This window comes from Acomys minous (genome assembly GCF_964271855.1).
Source record: "Acomys minous genome assembly, chromosome: 2".
In the NCBI taxonomy this organism is placed as follows: domain Eukaryota; kingdom Metazoa; phylum Chordata; class Mammalia; order Rodentia; family Muridae; genus Acomys; species Acomys minous.
This window is the reverse complement of record NC_140484.1, coordinates 145,895,978-145,917,130: the sequence shown is the minus strand read 5'-3', so window position 1 is coordinate 145,917,130 and position 21,153 is coordinate 145,895,978. Positions and strand designations below refer to the sequence as shown.

At 49.7% G+C, this 21,153-nt stretch overlaps 1 protein-coding gene across 9 annotated transcripts in view; it reads left to right on the top strand.

Moving 5' to 3' along the window:
• Positions 1-21,153, top strand: part of PLEKHA7 (pleckstrin homology domain containing A7) — a 203,595-nt gene that overhangs the window by 101,273 nt on the left and 81,169 nt on the right. Inside the window, exon 1 of one of the 9 annotated variants that reach the window (XM_084771581.1) lies at positions 15,124-15,400. The exons of the other annotated variants lie outside the window; for them this stretch is intronic. The gene's annotated coding sequence lies outside the window, so the exon portion shown is untranslated. Of the gene's footprint in view, positions 1-15,123; positions 15,401-21,153 lie in introns of those variants that run through there. 9 annotated transcript variants of the gene reach the window in all.

Genomic DNA, 21,153 nt, shown 5'->3' with positions numbered 1-21,153 from the left:
CACACGATTGGCTTCGAAACTTTGGCTTTTATTAGTTCATCTTCGACAGAATCTGCAGGGGAAAAGGCTCACTTTAGCACAGAACTAAATATTTAGCTCTCAGATGGTTCTCAGTGGACCCCCCTCAGCTTTCTTCTTTCTTTCTTTCTTTCTTCCTTCCTTTCTTTCTTTTTCACTAAAAGTTGCATATTATTGCTTTTTGTAAATAACAAGCAAAAAATAAACTTTCATGCTGTACATATTCCTTTGAGTTATGCATGGCCTCCACATGGTAAGCAGCTTAAAATTAAACTTAGAATTTCTATTCTAGGAAAATAGGTTCTTTTTAGGGTAAAAGTGACTGGTCTCATAGACGATGATCTGACAGCAAGGTGAGGAGCCTCCTGACTTTTATCTTCCCTCTTCCTGGCTTGCCAGGTCACTGAGGACCTTGACCAGCTCTTCTCATCATTTTGATTTGTATAAACTTGCGTGAACTTTGTGACCAGGAGGAGGTTGCCTCGACGGTGGGAGAGCCGAGTGGTCAGGCCAGATGGGAGTGAAAGGAAGAGATGTAGCAAGCGACATAGGACTCCAGGAAAGAGATGTCACAGTGCCTGTGCTCCTAAGACTGTTTTGTTACCAGGCATGCATCGTCCAGCATTGCATAGGCTGCAGGTTTGAGGACAGAGTGTGTGGTCACGACTGTGAGAGCTGGAATGTGCACAGTCCTTCCTGTCACACAGTGCCATGGCAACATGGAGTATGACCTGTGTTTCTCGGGCTCACAGATGGCATCCCTGGGGCTTCAGTGTGTGCAGGGACATCTGTCTGCACGTGAGGTCTCTGCACCTTGATGGAGGAAAATGGAGGGCGGGCAGCTCTGCTGAGTGCCTGCCCAGGCTCCTCATCTGCTGAGCTGCCAACACTTCCCTACCTGCCCATGGGCCTGTGGCTCCCTGTTCCACCCGAGAACTGAAAGCAAGATTCCAGTCCTGCTGTCAGACAAGTCACTTTGACAAGTCACCCTGAGATGTTCCCCATCTCATTAAAAACTGAGTGTATCTGTGTGTGTGTGCACTTGCGTGTATCACTGTGCACGTGTAGAGGTAAGAGAACAACTTTCCAGAGCTAGTCATCACCCTCCGTGTCAGTTCTGGGGTGTCAGGTTTTCCAGAAAGCACCTTTATCAGCTAAACCGTCTCCCTCCCAACATTGGTGTTTTCTAGCCCTCTATTTATTTCAGAGACTTCTAAAATTAAAATGGTTTCCAGTAAAACCCACTGTGCTCCCTGCACCCCCTCCTTTGAGAATCCTCTGGCAAGTTCACATAGAGCAGAGTGAGCAGTCTGAGTGTATTGGTGGTCATGAGGACCAGGGGCTGTACAGAAGGTTCTAGAAGCAGTGAGGTTATGTAGGAGCTTTTAGGATACTCCAAGTGAGAGAGCCTGTGTTTAGGATGGAGGAGGGAGAGCAGCCAGCGTTTGCTAGCCATACTTCATAGGATGAGAGGCTAGGGCTCTCATAATAATGGCTTTGTTCACTTTTGGTATTGACAGCACATTATGCATATATATATATATATATATATATATATATATATATATATATATATATATATATATAAAGTGGTCATTGTTGCTTCCCACTGACGTGTTTCTCAGTGGGATTCCTAGGCCTGTCTTCCAGGAGGGATCTGAAGAAGGTAAAACGCTGGCCCAGGATCACACAGAATGCGCCACAGGGATCCAGATCTGTTCTGTCCAAAGGCCACTGAACACTCAAATGTAATGAAAGTGTGTCAGACCCTTTGGATTTATGACTGAAATAAAAATAGCTAGAACCCTGTCCTCAATCATAGCCAGAAAATTAAATTGGAATGTTTACACAGCTTTATGATGTTGGATCAAATATCCAGACAAATCTAAATTTATGAGCACTGTAGAATCTAAGTTGTTAAGATGAAGACTGGGCTTTGGAGACATAGGGATAGGGTCATGTGATTTTTGAAAAACAGTGAAAATATTGCTGAATTCCTAAACTGTTTCTGGTTATGTATTTCTGGATAACATTCTGTGGATGTTTTTAAAAAACTGATTAAAAAAAAAAGAATGGCCTTAATTAAAATTTCTATTGTCTTTGCCACAGAGGATGGAAGACTTTGGATGGTTGTCATGGTGATGACTGAATACTCTGGGAGTGGGTAGTGATTGCTACCCAGTGCCCTGAAGTGAGCATTTGCCATTTTCCTCACCCCCTGAGAGGCCTTCAGTACAAAACTACATATTTCCTTAATCGCCTTTTAAATTCACATTTGAGCCACATGTGTGCCTGTGAGGGCGGGCCTTCCGCAACAGCCATAGTTGCAGTCATGAAGTCTGAATCCCATTCTAATTGCTCTGTGTTTCTGAAGCAAAAGCAGCTCACGCAAGGTGCTCACGAGAACTCACAGAAGGTGGTTAGCAGCCAGCAGCCTTTCCTGGTCTTGAGGACGGAGGCCCCATCCCTTGCACACACTCACAAGTCTTGCCTGGCTCACTCAGAGCAGTGAGGAGATACTGCATGGTGCCTCTTAGTGCTGCCAGCAGGCCTCCGACATCCCTCAGCAGTGCGGGTTCTGCAGCCACCACGCAGCGTCAGCGATTGCAGCAGCCCCGGCTGGCTTTGGGGTTTCTGGCTGACTGTGGTGGAAGAAGAAATGGCCAGAGCTTGGTGTGTGTCTCTGAGTCATGAGGTGACTTTCACAGTGAAAGGGAAACTGAGTCTAGTTAAGAGCAAATATCTTTCTCTTTTGATTTAATTCTTTCTCACCTCTGTGCCCCCCCACAACCACCATGTATGTGTGTGTGTGTGTGTGTGTGTGTGTGTGTGTGTGTGTGTGTGTGTGTGTCTGCGTGTGTGCATGTTGGGGCGAGGGCAGGCTACAGGACAACCTCAGGTGTCAGGCCTCAGATACTGTCCACTTTGTGTTTTGAGGCAGGCTTTCACTCTGGTACCCGAGGTGATTGCTTAGCCCAGGCCGATGGCCAATGAGGTGCCCTTGCTGTCCCTTCCCTGACACTGGGATTACACGAGCACTGCCACACCTAGCTTTGTACATGGACCCTGGGACTAGAACCCTGAACCTCTTGCCTGCGTAGCAAATGTCCTAGCAGCCTTCAGCCACATCTACCTGATTTTGAAATGAATCCTGTAATATTGCTCAGACTGATCTCAGACTCCTGGGCCTTAGCTGTGTGCTGTTGCATCGATCCACATTTCTCCCTTAGACAGTTTTGGTAAGTTCTCTTCTTGGCTCAGCTAAGCCCCAGGTAAGCCTGGGGAAAAACAGACTTTTGCCCCTATCTGTGCCCAACTCCTTCAGTGACTGTGCTCACCATGGCCACCTGCCCTGTGCACCAGCCAGGATGTTGCTCTCAATTGGCTTTGCTTCTGCAGCGGCAGATTTTCCCTGGAGTCCTCTGTTCTTGGTTCACTGATTAACAGACACTTGAGGAATCACAGGGAGGCATTTACATGCCTCGGATACCATCACTCAGCAGAGAAAGCCGTTCACCAAGCATGCTCGGTGTCCCTCCCTGCCCACACAGTCTGACACGGGGGACCGGAACCTGGAGTGGGAAAGACTTGATTTCAAGGTGTGAGTCAGAGGCAGTGATGTGCAGCTGCCTACAGAGTGGGAGGCGCGAGGAAGGATGCACTCACTTCTTTACACACTCTTCTTCAAAGTCACGAGTCCTTGCTAGTGAATGACCCTTATCTGCATGCAGCCCAGACTGCTGGGCCTTCCTTGGGGAAAGGAGAGGCAGGGGCTGGTTTCCAGAGGGTGGAGAATCTAGTAAGAGCAACTTCTTCCTTCTTGCCTGGACAACAGCATAAATAACTGCTTTTTGCCTAGTTGTCATTTTCCTTTGGTGGGAACAGGATCTCATGTAACTCAGGTAAGCCTCAAGTTTGGTGTGTCACTGAGTATGACTTTGAGTTCTTGCTCCTCCTGCTTTGACCTCCTGAGTTTAGGATTATGGGGCAGGTGCCAAACGTACAAGACATGCCAGGGATGGAGCCCAGGACCCTGTGCATGATGGGCAGGCACTCTGCAAACTGAGCCACATCCTCAGCCCTTGCCCTACTGCCTGATGGAGAACAGCCCAGTGTTTGCTCTCCTCCCAAATCAGAGGGTTTGGCTGAACGTTGCCTCCAGCCCTTTCTAGCTGTGTGATCTTCTACAAATCTCTTAGTGGTTCTGATCCTCAGTCTCCCTCATGAACTGAACAGAGCAGTACCTGCCCCCTAGGGTTACATTCAGGTGGGAGATTCCTGGAGTAGAGGGTGAGATAGAATATTATACGGGGCCAGGAAGATGGCTGAGTGGTTAAAAGGACCTGTTAGGATTCTGTTACAGTCCGCCTACCTGTGATGTCACTGCTTACCTGCCACGGGGCCGTGGCCCTGCCCAGGGTCATATAAAAGAGCAGACCCTCCAGGTGGCTCTCTCTTTTTACCTCTCTCTCTACTTCTCTATCTCTCTCCTCTCCTCTCTCTCCCCCCCCCCTCTCTCTCTTTCTCTCTCTCCCTCCCTTCCCCCTCCCCCTCCACGAGTGTCTCCAGAGACGGTTCCTGTATCTCCCTGTTAAACCTCTTAAGTGGATCTGGGCGTGGTGTGATCTATCCCTCTGTACAGCTCCGCCGTTCACCTCTAACCTTTGCCGCTCAGCGTTTTACAGGACCTAGGTACAGTTGTCAGCCCCACAGTTAACTGTAATTCCTGTTCTAGGGAGGCCTACTTACCACCCTCTTTTGGCTTCTATGGATCCCTGTACTCAGGTGCATAACCCACATGCAGACACATAGCCATACATATGATTAAAAACAAGAAAATAACTCTTTAAAATAAAAGAAGTGGGGGGGGGGCTGGAGAGATGTCTCAGAGGTTAAGAGCACTGGCTGCTCTTCCGAAGGTCCTGAGTTCAATTCTCAGCAACCTCATGATGGCTCATAACCATCTATAATGAGATCTGGTGCCCTCTTCTGACCTGCAGGTGTACATGCAGGTAGAGCACTGTATACATAAATAAATCCAGAGAGAGACAGGCCAAGGGCAACTTTCCAGCTGGGCATGGTGGCGCACACTTTTAATCCCAGCACTTGGAAGGCAGAGGCAGGCAGATTGCTATGAGTTTGAGGCCAGCTTGGTCTACAAAGTGAGTACAGGATAGCCAAGGCTACACAGAGAAACCCTGTCTCGAAAACCAACCAAACAAAAAAAGACTGGGATGTGCTCACTAGGGTTATTGCTCCGGATGCCTGTCTTTTAGGTGTCTATGTTTACCATGACTCTCCAGTTCTGGCTGCCTGTGGGAGAAGTCTGGTCTATCCATATGGTCGGCCCTCTTTTGGGGACGTGTAGACTCTGCAGGATTTCCTTAGCGTGGGGCGGTAGGCCACCACAGGAAAACTGGTTCCCCTTGCTGCCAGGCATCACAGAGAAGTTTTCTATAATGTATACACACTGCTGGGTGGAACTGGAGTTTGAGCGCACTTCTGGCTTCAGGCTTTCTCTGTCCACTGATGAACACCTGCCTCTGACCCCCTCCTCTCTCCCGCCTCAGTTAATGACTTGAAAATCAAAAAGAAAAGAAACAAAGCAAGTCCAGGACAGCCAAGGCCACACAGAGAAGCCCTGTTTCTAACAAAACAAACAAACCAGAAGGAAAAAGAAGAAAAAGAAATTAGTCAAGGTAGAAAGTTCTCTCAGGGCGCTGCCTGTGTGCTCATGGTGTATACAGTGGAAACTCTGGCGACTTAGGGGACCCTGTGGGTCAGGCCCCTTCTTCCTGCTGAATGGGCACAACTCAGAAAGAAAACTGGAAACTGTTTAGGCAGGAGGTTTCCAACGTCATCCATCCCGCCCTCCTCTGAAAGGTAAGATGAGCAGGGAGCCTCTCCCTGCATGGGTATCTGGAATCCGTTTCCTCAGGTCTGAGATAGACTGGGGTCCTCCTTCCCTGGTCCTGTGTGGATGCTGGGCCGAGGAGAAGCACTGTCTGTCAGGTTCCTGGTGGAGTCCCTGACTGTTAATTCTATTGCTAGAAGTCCCTTGTTTTCTTTTCTTCTCCTTCTTCTCCTTCTTCTCCTTCTTCTCCTTCTTCTTCTCCTTCTTCTCCTCCTCCTTCTCCTCCTCCTCCTCCTCTTCCTCCTCCTCCTCCTTCTTCCTCTTCTTCTTCTTCGCCAGCCAGGGGGTCCTGGACAGGGAGGCTGAAGGGTGCTGAGTAACCTGGTCACTAGAGGGGCCGTGTGGGCAGAACAACTGCAGAGGCCACTCCTGGACGCTCCGCCCATTGGGATGTGGCTGGGTGCTCTACCTTCTCCATCCGGACAAACAGAGATCCAGGGGTTTAGTTTCCCAGGAGGTCCCCTGGGCTCTGGTCACCTTGAGCCCTCTTATCCGTGGTTCTCAACCTGTGGGTAGCTACTCCTGTGGGCTTGGGGGTGGGGGATGGGGGTGGGGCTGTTATTGAACAATTGTTTAACAGGCCACCTAAGACCATTGGAAAACAGTTACAATTCAAAACAGTAGCAAGATTACAGTTATAAAGTAGCAACAAAAACACTTTTTTGTTTTTGTTTTTTCAAGACAGTGTTCCTCTGTGTAGCCTTATCTGTCTGGACTCACTTTGTAGAACAGGCTGGCCTTGAACTCACATGGATCGGCCTGCCTCTGCCTCCCTGAGTGCTGAGTTAAAGGCGTGCACCACCACGCCCAGCTAACAAAAATAACTTTATGGTTGGGGGTCACCACAAGACGAGGAACTGTATTAAAGGGTCCCAGCGTTAGGAAGGCTGGGCACCACTGCTTCAGGTCTGTGTGTGGATTCTCTGCGGCACAGCCTGCAGCTGACAGAAGGAAGGTCAGGGTGGGGCACTGAGCTGAAGTGGCCAGTGCTGCCTCTTGGTTTCCTCACTACCACGCTGCTCCTACTTGCAAGGCTTCGGGCTGTTTCCTGGGTTCTAGAGAGATGCCACTTCCTTGCCAGGAGCTTCTCTGGCCCAACAATATGGAGGTAATTCTAGGGTAAAGGCCACTAAATAAATATTTAGATTTATTTTCCTTTTTTAAAAAAATGTAAATGAATGTTTTGCCTACATATGTGTATGTGCTCCACATGCGTGTCTGCTGCTCAAAAGGCCAAGAGAGTTGCATTGGCTTAAGTAATAGACAATTGTTAGCCTCTGTGCAGATGCTGGAAACCGAACCCAGATCCTCTGGAAGAATAGCAAGTGCTCTTGGTTGCTGATCACTCTCTATAGCTCCAAGAGAAGAAGAATCTAGAAAACATTCTGTTATCATAAAAAATAACCAGAGTGAGACCCAACCAATCTGGTATGGAGAGATTTATTTGGGAAGGGAAGAGGAGAAGAGATAGGGCCTGATGGGCCATGAGGTGAGAGGGGGGAAAGGGGTGCCCATAAGAGGGAGGTAAGAGAGAGGTAGGCAAGGTAGCAGGTTGGTCCTTTTATAGTCTGGCACACACCTGACAACGGCAGGCGATGTCATAGGTTGCTAAGCAACCTAGAGGCAGCCACCTATGTGCTAACACATTCCCTTAGAGGGCCACACACAGCAGGATGCATTCCAGAGGACCTACCACTTGGTAGCTATATGTGCCTTGAGTGCGAAAACCTCGCAGTAGGGTGCAGAGGGCATCAGTAAGGTGCTGAGCTTGGAGCCCTGCAGAGTGTGGCCTTGAGCAAATGATTTCTCCCCTCTTGTGGGTCATTCCTAAAATGATAAGACCTCACAGTGGCCACTAGAGATGGTGCAATGGTCAGACTGCAGGAAATGGTGGCCGGTACAAATCCTCCCTGTGGCCTGTAGGTAGGTACTGGACACTGAAATACGAAGGCTGCAAATGGAGAGGAGAGGGCAGAAGGGCGGAGCCTGCACTGACGACTTGCTGCCCTTGTGAAAGAGGTTTCCTGAGCCCAGGGCATGCCCTTAATCTCAGCACTCGGGAGGCAGAGGCAGGCAGATCGCTGTGAGTTCGAGGCCAGCCTGGTCTACAGAGTGACTCCAGAGCAGCCAAGGCTACACAGAGAGGCCCTGTCTTGGAAGAAAGAAAGAGGCTTCGCAGGTGGGTGTGGTGGCTCCTGTTACTCTAGTTTGGGAAGGGGAGTGCAGAGGGCTGACTCCCCACATTAGCCCCCCACAGGCACCCACATGGAAGAAGCAAAAAGGCGTCAAAGAGCTTGTTTGCCGCATCCTACCATTCCAGGAAGCAGGAAGAAAATCCATGAGGAATGGGCCCTCACAGACCCAAAGGTTCCCAGAGCAGGGAGTAGAAAGTGGCCACCTCAGCCCACGGCAGGACCAGGGCCTCTGTTCCTTCATTACTAACATAGTTGGTACAACAATACGGGCATCTAGCCAGTGATGGTCAGAAGCCATTCTGACATTAGTGACACTCCGTTCCTTGAAGAATGTGTCCGTCCCCCTGTCATCCCATCCACATACCATATTTCAACAGTCTTGAACCCTAGGGAACAAAACAGATTATTCCTAGTCCCTTTTGTTTTTATTTTTACCCTCCCTGTTTCTAGAGCTGACAACCCAAATCCAGGGCTTTATGGTTGCTCAACCACCAGACTATCCACTGTCCCCACTCAAACCACAGAACATTTCTTTCTTTCTTTTTTTTTTTAATTTGTTTAGTTGTACTGTAACAAGAATGTCACCTGTCAGCTCTACTTCTTGACAGTCCTTCCAGCATGGAAGATAATAGCCGTCTTAGTTAAAGTGACTACTGCTGTGACCCAACACCAGACCAAAAGCACTTTGAGGAGGAAGCGTTTATTTGGTTTCCATGTCCCTGTCACTGTTCATCATCGAAGGAGGTTGGGACAGGGACTCACACAGGGCAGGAACCTGGAGGCAGGAGCTGATGCGAGGCTGTGGAGGTGTGCTGCTTATGGCTTACTCCCCATGGCTTGCTCAGCCTGCTTTATTATAGAACCCAGGGCCACAAACCCAGGGTGGCCCCACCCACAATGGCCTGGGTTCTCCCATATTAGCCACTAATTTGAAAAATGCCCTGTGGGTTTGCCTGCCACCCGAGCTTATGGAGTTGGGGTTCCTCTCTTTCAGATGACTCCATCTTGTGTCAGGCTGACCAGAAAACTAGCCAGCGCAGTAGCCATTTGTCTACCCAGGCAGCCGAAATTCCCAGCCCTTTCAGAGACGGGGATCTGTTTGAGGCCTTCATAGCCCTGGCCTGACTGTTGATCCAGCTTTTCCATCTGGCTGATAGGTGTGGATCCTGAAGTGGACATGATATTTTTGAGTGGGCTCTGACCAGTTAAATAATGTAAGACTATTTAATCTTGCTTGTTTTGGACTCTGTTTTAGTGTTAGTGTTAGCTTTTCCACCCCGGACTCATGGGATCCGTAGCCCTTTCATCATCTGTGCTGCCAGAAGAAAGGGCCACAAATCCAACGACTTCAAACACCAGAGTTTTATTTCTTTACTGTCTTAAGGTTAGCCGCCTGGAGGTCAGCACATCAGTAGGCGTGCATCTGGCCATCCCCCTGCCTCTTGCTGCCTCTGGCCGGCCGCTCTCGGCGGCTCTGGGTGTCCCTCTGCCCTCATGCAGCTTCTCTGCTGTGTGCACCCACGGGGGGGGGGGCGCAAACCAGAGCTACCTTCCTCCAGCTTTTATGAAGTCGTGAGAGTGGACGCAGGCCTTCCCACTTCTGAAGTGTCCTTCTCCTGCCAGGTGGTGGAAATGAGTCACTGGAAGACGGATTTTGTTTAAGGCAGGAAATTAATTAAAAACAGAGTAGGATGGGCTTCCCTCCAGCCCTGTTTTCAGGAACTCCTGTTACCGCGGTTCAGTAGGTGCTGTGACCCCCAGCACTCCCAGGCTGCTTCCTCGGCTACAGAGCAGAGAGTGCATAAGGTCAATCTGAGTAGATTTCAGCCCTAAATGCTTCTGTCTTAAAAAAAAATAAATTACATTTGAAAGTGTGTGTGTATGCGTGCGTGTGTGCATGTGTGTGTGTGTGTGTGTGTGTGTGTGTGTGTGTGTGTGTGTGTGCAGGCTTGCTATGCCAGGCTGGGTGTGGGTGCCAGAGAACTGCTTGCAGGAGTGTGTTTACCCACTGGGCCATCTCTCTGGCCCTCTAAACTCTGACTATTATTGTGATTTCTGGAAAGCTGGGGTTACCCTACTAAGAAATCGAGTCTCTCCAATTGACTTAATAAATGGGGAATTTGCTGCTCTTGACTAAGGTAAGTTATCGTTTGTGAAACTCTGAAAAGCTTTCCTGTCGTCTGCCTTTGCTGGGGTACAAGGCTTGGGCCGTCCCACGCTCCTCCTCTCCATGACTCGCTGCTCAGGGTTGGAAAATGGGTGGCCTTTCAGGTATTTATGGAGAGAATGAGTGAAATGAGGCGACATGCTGGTTTCATAGTCACTGCTGGGGACAGCATCTTTCAGATCTCCTCACTCAGTAAGAGTCTTTTAAGATTCTTCCTGAGTGCACACTAGACAGTGGCAGCTTTTCCGTGCCTTTCTGGCTCTGGGACCAAGCTGTGAATGGCTCCGCTCGGGCCGGGGGCCTAAGTGCTGTACTCAGTGCGTGGTCTTACCCAGGGAGCACCTGGTCTCAGACATGCTTTTCTGTCCCCAGAGTCCCTGCCTGCTGTCTGAGGTCACTTCTGGTGTTTACCAGCGGAATGGCATTCACCACAACCTCTTCTTGGGTTCTTTAGGGATGATGGTGGTGGCGATTTGCTGGGTGCTCCGTGGTGGGGAAGAGCACGGTGGCCTGGCTCTAGCTGTGCCGCAGCCCAGGCAGGGGGGTGAAGGGACAAGTCCCATTGGCCACTGAAGGGCTCTTCCAAGATAGGAAAGAAGATGTGTGTAAGTTGTTTATTTGTTTGTTTGATAAGAAGGAAATTTCTAGCCAAATTTTGCCATTTTCCTTTGGTTCTTACTCTCATGCAAGATTCTTCGAAACGTATTTCCTAGGCAAGCCTCTAGCTGCCAGTGGACTCCGCGCCCGGCAGGTGCGCCCAGCCCGAGGTCCAGGCTCACGGCCAAGGACAGCTATGAAGTTGGCCCAGTACAGAATTGTAAACTTAATTAAAACATGATTAGATTATTTTCAAAGACTTCATTGTGAGCTTTGTAGGTGACAGCCTGTGTCACAAGCTCAGAGGGCAGGGCTCCTTGAGTAGGCCGAGCTCGTGTGTGTCTGTGCACTCCAGTTTGTTTCTTAAACACTTACACCATGGCTTAGTCTTTTGTTTTCCGCATTCTGGCTGAGCTATGGATATAAAGAAGTTAGTGTGAAAAAACTGGGAGTGTACAGTGATGGCGGATGGGCTCCTAGGTCAGCCCTGAGAACAGAGGATGTGGTGGCGACCACAGTGACCACAGTGAGCCGAAAGGTGGGGTCTACTTCCCAGCCTTGCAGTATTTGCTTTTCCAAGGTGAACTGGATACTTCAAACAACAACAACAAAACATGTATATGAAATTTTTGGCTTTTAAAATTCCACTGGATTTTTTTAACGTCACTGGAATTCAAATAAAATTTGTCTTGGGGACATTCTAGTTCACAGTCATCAGCTTGCAGTGCCTGCTATGTGTCTGAGTAGGTAGGCATATGGCATGGGCTCCAGGGTCCTCTCTGTAGAGGGTGCTGAGGGCCCTGGGAGCTATGTATGGATGTGGTGGTATGTCCATCCTTGCTGTGGACATGTTACGTAAAGTATAAAGCAACTTGGAGACCATTGTGCATGTGCATGTCAGGGAAAGAAGCAAAGGGATTGGTTCTTTTCTTCCACCATGTGGGGTCTAGGGACTTAAACTCAGGTTATCAGGCTTGGCAGCAAGTGCCTTTACCAGTGAACCACCGTGTGTGTGTGTGTGTGTGTGTGTGTGTGTGTGTGTGTGTGTGTGTGTGTGTGTGTGTGTCTCACGTGTGTGTGTCTGTGTGTATGTGTGTGTGTGTGTGTGTGTGTGAGAGAGAGAGAGAGAGAGAGAGAGAGAGAGAGAGAGAGAGAGAGAGAGAGAGAGAGACAACGTGTGTCAGTCAGTTCTCTTCTTCTGTGGATGTCCTAGGTTTTGGACTCAGGTAGTCAGCCTCCAGTGGTCAGAGCCTTTCCCACTGAGCTCTCTCACTGGCCACCTAAAGTGTTAAGTGCCTAAGAATTCCATAAATGCAAACACTAACGATGATGCAAGGATCTGTCTGGTACAGGTATTTGCCACCGGATTGGACACTGGGCTGGAGGCAGGAGAAGCAGCTGGGCTTTGGTTCATATCCTTCTGAAAGATGAAGTTCTTGAGTCAGTTGTGAAAAGCAAATAGGAATTGGGAAGCCTCCAGGAGTCAGAGAGGCCTGAATTGATCAGGAAGGGCCACTCAGAAGAAAAGAGACCTCGAAGGCTGCCTAGAATCCAGCAGGGAAGGTGACAGCAGCAGTCACACTCAGGGCTGGGGAAAGACAGTGACGGGGCTGGTGGACAGCTACTCTGGCAGGAGTTGGGGAATATGGAGGCGAGGTGGGGGAGGGGAGGCAGGGGAAGCAGGGACATCAGGGCCAGGGACTTTGGAGGCAGAACCATTGGGCAGAGTGAGGGACAGTCTCTCTGTGGCTCTCACATACCTGAAACTGACCTCTGTTAGGGTGTGGCTGGTGATGGAGTTGGTTAAGCCTAAGCGCCTGATGACGAAGCCCAGGCCACTTCCTGTTCCTCCACTGGCTCCTTGGCATTTGGAGCAGCGGGGCCAGGGGAGGCCTTTGCCTGACCTGTAAGCAGGGAGACTGAGCCCCCACCTTGTGTTAGTTTGAGTCTGAGTTTTGATCGGTGGCTGTAGGAGGGCTCCGGGCTGCCTTCAGCTCTGAGTTCATCTGGGCAATGGGAACCTCACAGTCGGCCTCCAAAGGCTGCCGCCTTTACAGCGTGGTTTCTAGGTGCACCCATGCTACGCGCTTGCAGTGGACATGCGCTCCAACCTCGGTGCGCAGCGCTAACGACCTCATCGCCTGTCCTGTTGGATGTGAGCGCCTGTGTCATGAGGCAGATCGTGCAGTAATCATTGTTTATCCCCAGAGTACACATAGTGCTAAACACACAGCAGGACCAAATAAGTATTAGTAGATGGGGTTGTGCTTGTAAGCCCAACTCGGTCTTTATAGCAATTGGTTTGTGATTAATTATGATCTCTTTTGTAGTTAAAACATTTTATCAAGGAAGACAATTTTATCAAGCAAGAATTGGCTCCTGGTCACTCATTCTTTTTTTTTTTTTTTTTTTTTAATATTTTGAAATTTATTTTTGAGAATTTCATACATGTATACAATAAAATCATCATATTTTCTTCCTATTTCTGCCTTTTAACTTCCCATGTTTTCACTCCAATATGCCTCCCTTCCCAACTTAATGCCTTGTTGTTGTTGTTGTTGTTGTTGTTTATTTGGATAACCCAGTTAACTCAATTAAGTGCTGCCTGTGTGGGATGGGTCTGGGGCTAGCTGTGGAGCATCCTCAGAAAAGAATGTTCTTTCTCCACCAGCAGTCAGAAGTAGCTCCATGGATAAACTGACCACATGACCACTCAGTGGTGTGGTTATGGTAAAGGTTTACATTGTAGATGAGAGAGAGAGAGAGAGAGAGAGAGAGAGAGAGAGAGAGAGAGAGAGAGAGAGAGAGAGAGAGGGCTGGAGAGATGGCTCAGAGGTTAAGAGACTGGCTGCTCTTCCAGAGGTCCAAAGTTCAATTCCCAGCAACCACATGGTGGCTCACAGGTGCACATGCAGACAGAATACTCATACATTGAGAGAGAGAGAGAGAGAGAGAGAGAGAGACTGAATGAGCACCCAGTGGGAGGGAAGCCTGTGAGACAGTAAGAAGGGAAGCGACTTCTTTTGGTTGAGGGAGCCTGCTTCACGAGTTAGTTCTGAGGAACGTTGGCTCTTGTCTCGTCTCCAGAAGTCCTCCCACAGTCCAGCCTGAGCCCGTTTCTGGGCAGCTGGACTACTTTTTGGAGTTTGGAGGCCTGGAGTTTCCTTTGGACTTGACACTCCTGAGCAGTAAGAGCTGATCACTTACTCGTTCATCTTGTTGTGGCTGACTCCCATTCCTTTTCACAAGTTGGAAGACCGTTAGAACTGCAATGATATAAGTGTATATGTAAAAAAGAAATATAATGAACAACTTTTTTAAGAACTATTTTAAAAAAGCAACAACTCAAGTTTCAGCACTAAAGCTTTGAAAATAGTAACAGATACAAATTTAAAAAAACAAAAAACAAAAACAAAAAGCTGGGCATGATGACACACGCCTTTAATCCCAGCACTCAGGAGGCAGAGGCAGGCAGATGGCTGTGAGTTCGAGGCCAGCCTGGTCTACAGAGTGAGTCCAAGACAGCCAAGGCTACACAGAGAGACCTTGTCTCAAAAAACAAAAAGAAAAACAAAACAAATTTTAGAAAAACTGCCATCCTTAAGAGACTGAGAACAAAATCGCCTTTCCTTTTTCTCAGAATATATTTCTTGAGCTCCTGCTGTGCTCCAGCAGTGGCAAACTCTAGAATGCAGCTGTGTGGCCATCCGCAGCTCCCGCTCCCCTCCGACCTCATGGAGCTATGTCCCGCACCTTGTGATCAGTACATCTATGTAGGTTACAGTGGGAAAGGCACTGTTGGGCTGTGACCTCACTATTAGTTTCCCTTTCTGTCTCCTCCTGCTTCTTTTGAGAGCGAAAGCTTCCTGGTTAAGATTAGTCCTGAAAGAGCTTTAGCCATTCCCAGGCCGTTCTGGAAGAACCCTGGAGCTTTACCAGGCAGGCAGGTGGCTGTGGTAACAGCATTTCTCCACCAAGAATAAGCTTGGCTTTGGGGTTGATTTTAGCCCAGCGCAGAAGGGAGGAAACTGACTGGACGGTTATTAGAGCCGGATGCTAGGCCATGTCCAGATGCTAGAGGGAGCCCACCTCCCAGGCTCCGGGAACTGCACGCTGCCTCCTCCTACAGCCTCCTTACAGCACAGCCACAGCCCGCAGCCTCCCCCTTCCCTCTGGCCACAGGGGGTGGTGACTCAGAGCAGGAGCCTCAGCCCTGCCTGGTGCCTGATTTTGCTCAGGGTGTGGGAAGGAAGGAGAATGAATGGGCAGGAGTGGTGCAGGAGCGCGACACCTGGGAGCGGCTGTGGCGGACAGAGAGGGAGGGGGAGGGGGAGGGAGGGGAGAGGGGGACAGACAGACAGACAGACAGAGAGAAAGAGAGCAGGCAGTTGGGAGCCTTCCTCTCTGCCCTGAGCTGAGGGCAGATTTCATCAGACCACCACCAGGAAAGACACAGTCCTGAACATGGGGCTCAGGGCGAGTGCGGGCCTGCCTGCAAGAAGAGAGCAGGTGAGTTCCCTCTGGGTCTGTGAGGAGTCAGTGTGTGATGTATTTTGGTTCCTGAGGTTTCAGATGATCAGGAGTGCCATTTCTCAGCAAGAATGCCATTTAATTAGAGAAAAGTAGGACAAAGGTGTCCTGAACTCTTACTTCCCTCCTGCTCTTCTGAACAGTACCCTGTTAGCAGATGAGGAGGGGATGGTCCTCAGTGTTTTAAGTTACCTGTGGTGCCGCTGAGCTTCCGGCTGGGTTTGGGTAGGTGGCAGTGTTTGAGAAGATTCACCTGAACAGCCCTCACTGCCTGGGAGAGTCTCGTAACACCTGGCCCTGTCGTCTCAAGTGGCTGCTGAGGCACTGGTTCAGGGAAGCAGGGAATGGAATTATAAGTGGGTGTTCTGAGGTTGAAAGTGTCTCCTTTGTAATTTTAGTACTCCTGTAGCTCTGTGCCCTTGCCTGAGCTCAGCCTGTCACCCTTGGCCTACTGTTTCTACACCAAGGAGACAGACCCTCTGAGGGACAAGGGTGGGGTTGAGGTAAGGTGCCTGATCTGAAACCACTTTGCCTGGCAGGCGAGTTCTTTTTTGTTTTTGTTTTTTTTGTTTTTTGTTTGTTTGTTTGTTTCTTCAAGACAGGGTCAGCTGGGTGTGGTGGCGCACGCCTTTAATCCCAGCACTTCGGAGGCAGAGGCAGGCGAATTGCTGTGAGTTCAAGGCCAGCCTGGTCTACAAAGTGAGTCCAGGACAGTCAAGGCTACACAGAGAAACCTTGTCTCGAAAAACCAAAAAAAAAAAAAAAAAAAAAGACAGGGTCTCTCTGTGTTAGCCTTGGCAGTCCAGGATTTGACTCACTTTGTAGATCAGGCCGGCCTCGAACTCACAGCGATCCGCCTGCCTCTGCCTCCCAAGTGCTGGGATTAAAGGTGTGCAACACACACACACACACACACACACACACACACACACACACACACACACACACACACGGCATGGCAGGCGAGTTCTTTAAGTAGACGTTAATAGTGATCTGGGGTTTGTGTGTGCCTTAGCTCAAAGGAAGGAAAGTGTGTGCTGGAGTCTCTGTCTCTGCGGGCTCGTCCTGCTGGAGTTGTGAGGCAGAGCGAGGCAGGATACATCAAGAGCAGTAGAGCTAGCAAAGGAAAATCCCAGCAGGCCCCAAATGCGGAAGTGTTTCTTGGGCCCTATTTCAGCCCCTCATAACCTTGCAGAATTGGGTTATCTCCTCTACAGATAAGCCTAGCACTCGCCCACTCATTCGAGGTCATGCGTGCACAGGGCGGGGCTAAGGTTTGAACTCCATGCTGTGTCCAATCTGATCCTCCTGGGTGGCCTTGGCCGATGGAGGGCCCAGGAGAGGGAAACTCGAGCCCTGAGCGCTTGAGGAGTTACTGCTAACGAGGCTGGTACCGGCTTCCATTACCTTGTCTCTGAAAAGTCCCTTCTCAAGGGCCAGGGCTGACTGCATTTGATTTCCTCCTTCTAGTAGCAGTGTGCCTTTAATCTTTTCATTCATGATCACAGGAAGGCTAAAGTAAAACTCCCTATTCAGCAGGTGGAATTCTAGGTATGTGGCGCTCGTGGGATCTGGGATGCAGGCAAGCTTTGGCAGGCCAGGTTGCTTGCTTGGGAGAGGTACTTTACAAATGGGATGGCCGCTGAGTGGGTCTGAGAACCTGTAACCTCTGTGTGTGTGTGAGAGAGAGAGAGAGAGAGAGAGAGAGAGAGAGAGAGAGAGAGAGAGAGAGAGAGAGAACGCTTCCTAGATCGTGGTGGAAGTCCTCAGTCTGCTCTATCCAGGGCACAAGATTGACAGAGACACCTCTTTCCAAGGTAGGCAGTCCCTGTGACCCTCTTTCCAAGGTAGGCAGTCCCTGTGACCCTCTTTCCAAGGTGGGCAGTCCCTGTGACCCTCTTTCCAAGGTGGGCAGTCCCTGTGACCCTCTCAGACTCCACTCAAGGCAGTACCTGATCACCCCTCAGGCTGTGGCCCAGAGTTTGTGGGTGCTAGTAGCCTGGCACTGCTATATTTCTGGCTCCCCGGGGCTAGTGGGTGCTTCCAGGACTGGGATAGGGGAGCCCCAGCCACTGCACCATCTCTGGGGCGTATGGTGTGTTGATAGGCTCTGCACGGCCTCTTGCTGAAAGTGGCTGGTGCTCATTCCTGGGTTGTTAAGGTACCAGTTCAGGTGCCCTTCCTCATGAGCATCCCTCCTCCCATAAATACAGGAGGGCTCCCCCTCCCCCCTCCAAGTAACTGAGGATTGGCTGGGAGTGAAGCCCAGAGGATGCGAGCTAGTGCAGGGAGCAGAGAGCAGTGCGAGAGCCTTCATATCCGTCCCTGAGCTGTAAGCTTATCCCATGTGCCTGGTTCATAACAGGGCGACTGCGTTATGCTCCCACTCCTACCCCACGTGCCCTTAATCACGCAGCAGCCTCCTCCCGGCCATCGGATTCGTTCCTTTCTGCACTGAGGCTGCTAACCTTCACTGCAGGCCTGGAGCGGCTTCTGGTGTGTTAGTCTCTTGTTCTGCCAGCAGAAGGCGGCTAAGTCCTGATGGCCAATGACTGTTAAGTTCTTGTCTGTTACTGGGTTCTGGGTTCTGCAGGCTCAGCCAGCTCATTCGAAGGCTCACCTGAAGATCAGAATCCCTTTAGTTTTTTGTTTTGTTTTGTTTTGTTTTGTTTTTTCACTGAGACAAGAGATACTTCTGAGCACCTCCTGGGTGCCAGACACCTGACTGACTGATAGGGCAGTAAAGAGGCAGGCCGGATCTGTGTGCTAGTCAGAGCCCACAGGGATCACACGTGTACGGAAGTGAGGAACATCACAGCTCTTGATAACTAAACTGGCCGGTGTGCTGGGAAGTGATGGTGGGAAGGGCCAGGGTGGTGATAGCCCTGCCCAGGTCTGAAGAACACAGGCAGGGAGCCTGCAGGCTGCGAGGACAGGGCTGCCAAGTAGGAGAGGCCCGGGTGGTGAGGAGATGAGACGGGCAGGGACAGAATGGTACTTGAAGAGGCTGCTGTGAGGCGCAGGGCTCATCTGAGGTTTGCTATGTTTTGAGACAGAGTCTCATGTAGCCCAGGCTAGCCTGGAACTCCCCTAGTAGTTGAGGATGACCTTGAGCTGCTGACCCTCTGTGCCACCTAGTGTGTGCCACAGTGCCAGCTTATGTGGTACTGGAGATTGTGTGTGCTGGGCAAACATTGTGCCAACTGGGCTACAGCCCTAACCCACCTTCTAGGGTTTTATTAGCCAAGGCAAGGAGTTTATTTTCACTCTGCATGGTGTAGTGCTTCTAGAATTTAATGCAGGAGGCTGTCAATGGAAGGTTATTCTCCTTTTGTTAAAACTTAGGTGTCTGTTGTTGCCGTAGTCAAGGCCCAGTCAGATTAAACAAACATTTAGTGCCTTCTGTATGCTAAGTGTGTATGCTCCCCCCTCCCCTTTTAAATCCTCTTTAAATGTCACAGGAACATTTTAAAATCCCACCTAGAGGTGAGGAGGAGGAGGAGGAGGAGTGCTTTACCTTGAGCTCAAGGCACATGCTCAAAGAGAGGTTAGTGCTGAGTGCTGAGTGCATAGCTTCCCCTTGGGGACAGGATAGGACAGCTGTCTGGCTCCCCCAGGCTGGATTCCCAGGCTACAGAGGAGCTGGCAGAGTGCAGAGAGCTGCTGTCAATCTTGGTGTCTTCAAAACTCTGAAAACTTGAAAGACCACTCTGCCACATTACGGCGACACTTTCTGTTAAGCGAATAAATTAGTAAAAGTGTTAAGTAAAATAAACCGAAAGGAGCTTGGGAAATGCTGAGGCAGTGTGAAGATGCTGCTTGTCTTTTGAGGCGGTCACCCAGCCCACAGCCTTGTGCTTGCTAGGCAAGGGCGCTGCCACCTGAGCTGGCAGTCTCTCCTTGATTACAGCCTCTCTGTTGAGTAGCCCAGATGAGAGCCCGTGCAGTTAAGGTTACTTCTTCTCATTCCTGAAGTTTGAATTTTCAGTTTTGAGCATTTACTGCCCTGCTATTAGGTGACCCACAATCCTTAGTTCTGTTGAGGCTTGGAGGACAAAGATAAAATGCGCCTTAAGACTCCTGGAGGCAATGCTGAAGATGGCCTTAGCCTGAGGGCGACTGTTCTCCTGTGTTCAGGGAGGTCTGTGGAAGGGTGAGAAGGTTGGGGACAGGGGACTGACAAGTGTCTGCACAGCATGCTTGATGAGGCCTCTCCTGGCTCGGCCCAGATACTTTCCTTACATTTTAAGCGGTTTCTTCTTTTTATAGCTGGGACCAGATAAGAGCTAGTGCTGACAGCACATCTGTCACTCTCCACATACCAATGCCACATTCGTCGGAAAGCCACACTCACCAGTATCTCTGACCTCCCCTTAAGCATCTTTCACAGCTTTCCAGAGCTCCTTTCATTTAAAAAAAAAAAAAAAAATATATATATATATATATATATATATATATATATATATAATTTGCTAAATAAGTAATTGGAACTTCTATGTTTAACAAAGTCACTGCCCATTCTTTTTTGGGAGGTGGTGGGGGCAGGATTGAGACATGGTTTCTCTGTGTAGTCCTGGCTGCCTCAGAATTTACTCTATGGACCCGGCTGGCCTCAGGGATCCTTCTGTCTCTGCCTCCTGAGTTTTGGGATTAAAGGAGTGCACCACCACACCTGGCCTTGCTGTTCTATGAATGAAAACTTCACCTTGCCAAAACCTTGCAAGAAACTGTCAGGCCCGCCTCACATTCTGGCCAGGCTGGTGTGTCGTGTGGCAGGTAAGCTAGCTCTCTTAAGCACATTCTCTGGTTCTCTGTGGTCCTCTGTGTTCCGTTACTGAGGTTTTTGTGAGGGCGTGCTTGTTTATTTGCCTGGGTATTTACTCCTCCTTGCCACCGTCCCTCTGTGCTCCCTGGTACTCTCCACATCTGAGCGGAAGAACTGGATTTGAAAAAAGAAGAGTGCATTGTGTTTTAAGTCACTTGGCAGACAGCTTTCTCGGTAGCCTAAAGCAAAGCAGAAACTGGTGTGTGAGGGGAGTTTCTATTCCCTTGAAACCAGCCACCTGGCTCCATGTCTGCCGCATGGAGGAGCAAAGGTGGAAAGTCAGGTTTCAGAACAGGTATTTCAGGGACGTGTCCATACAGGCCTGCAAAATGTTTCTTGAGTCAGGACGATGGGACACGGGACTCTTTAGAATCAGGAAACAGACTGGAGTTTTAGGGCCAAAGAGGAACAAGGAGCATGCAGCCTCCAGACTGACCTGACAGCCTTCACTGTGCAGTCGTGGGCCTGGGGCTGTGTGGGGAGCCCCACACAGTTGACTGTGTCTGTAGGCAAGTTGTCTACCTCTGTGGATCTCGCTTTTCTCCCTAATGGCCACGTGACAACACATAACTTGTCCTACCGGTATTAGGTTGAATGGCATAGCCTAGGGACTCTACTCCTGTTCTTTGTTCAGAGTGCTGAGCCAGAAGCTCTGCCAGGAGCAAGCTGGGGACACTCAATCAAAAGTGATAAAACTTCAAGACCCCAGCGGTATTCAGGACTCATTCATCCCCGTGGGTCTGTCTCCTCTCTCAATGGACACACAACCCCCCCCCCTTTTAAAATAGTGGTAATATTTTATAATCTGTAGCCTCTTTTCTCTTATATGTATCATGGAAATAACGTGATCTGTGTGTCTCTGACATCTTTGGTTATCTGAGTGTCGGGCAGGAGTTGATGGATGTGA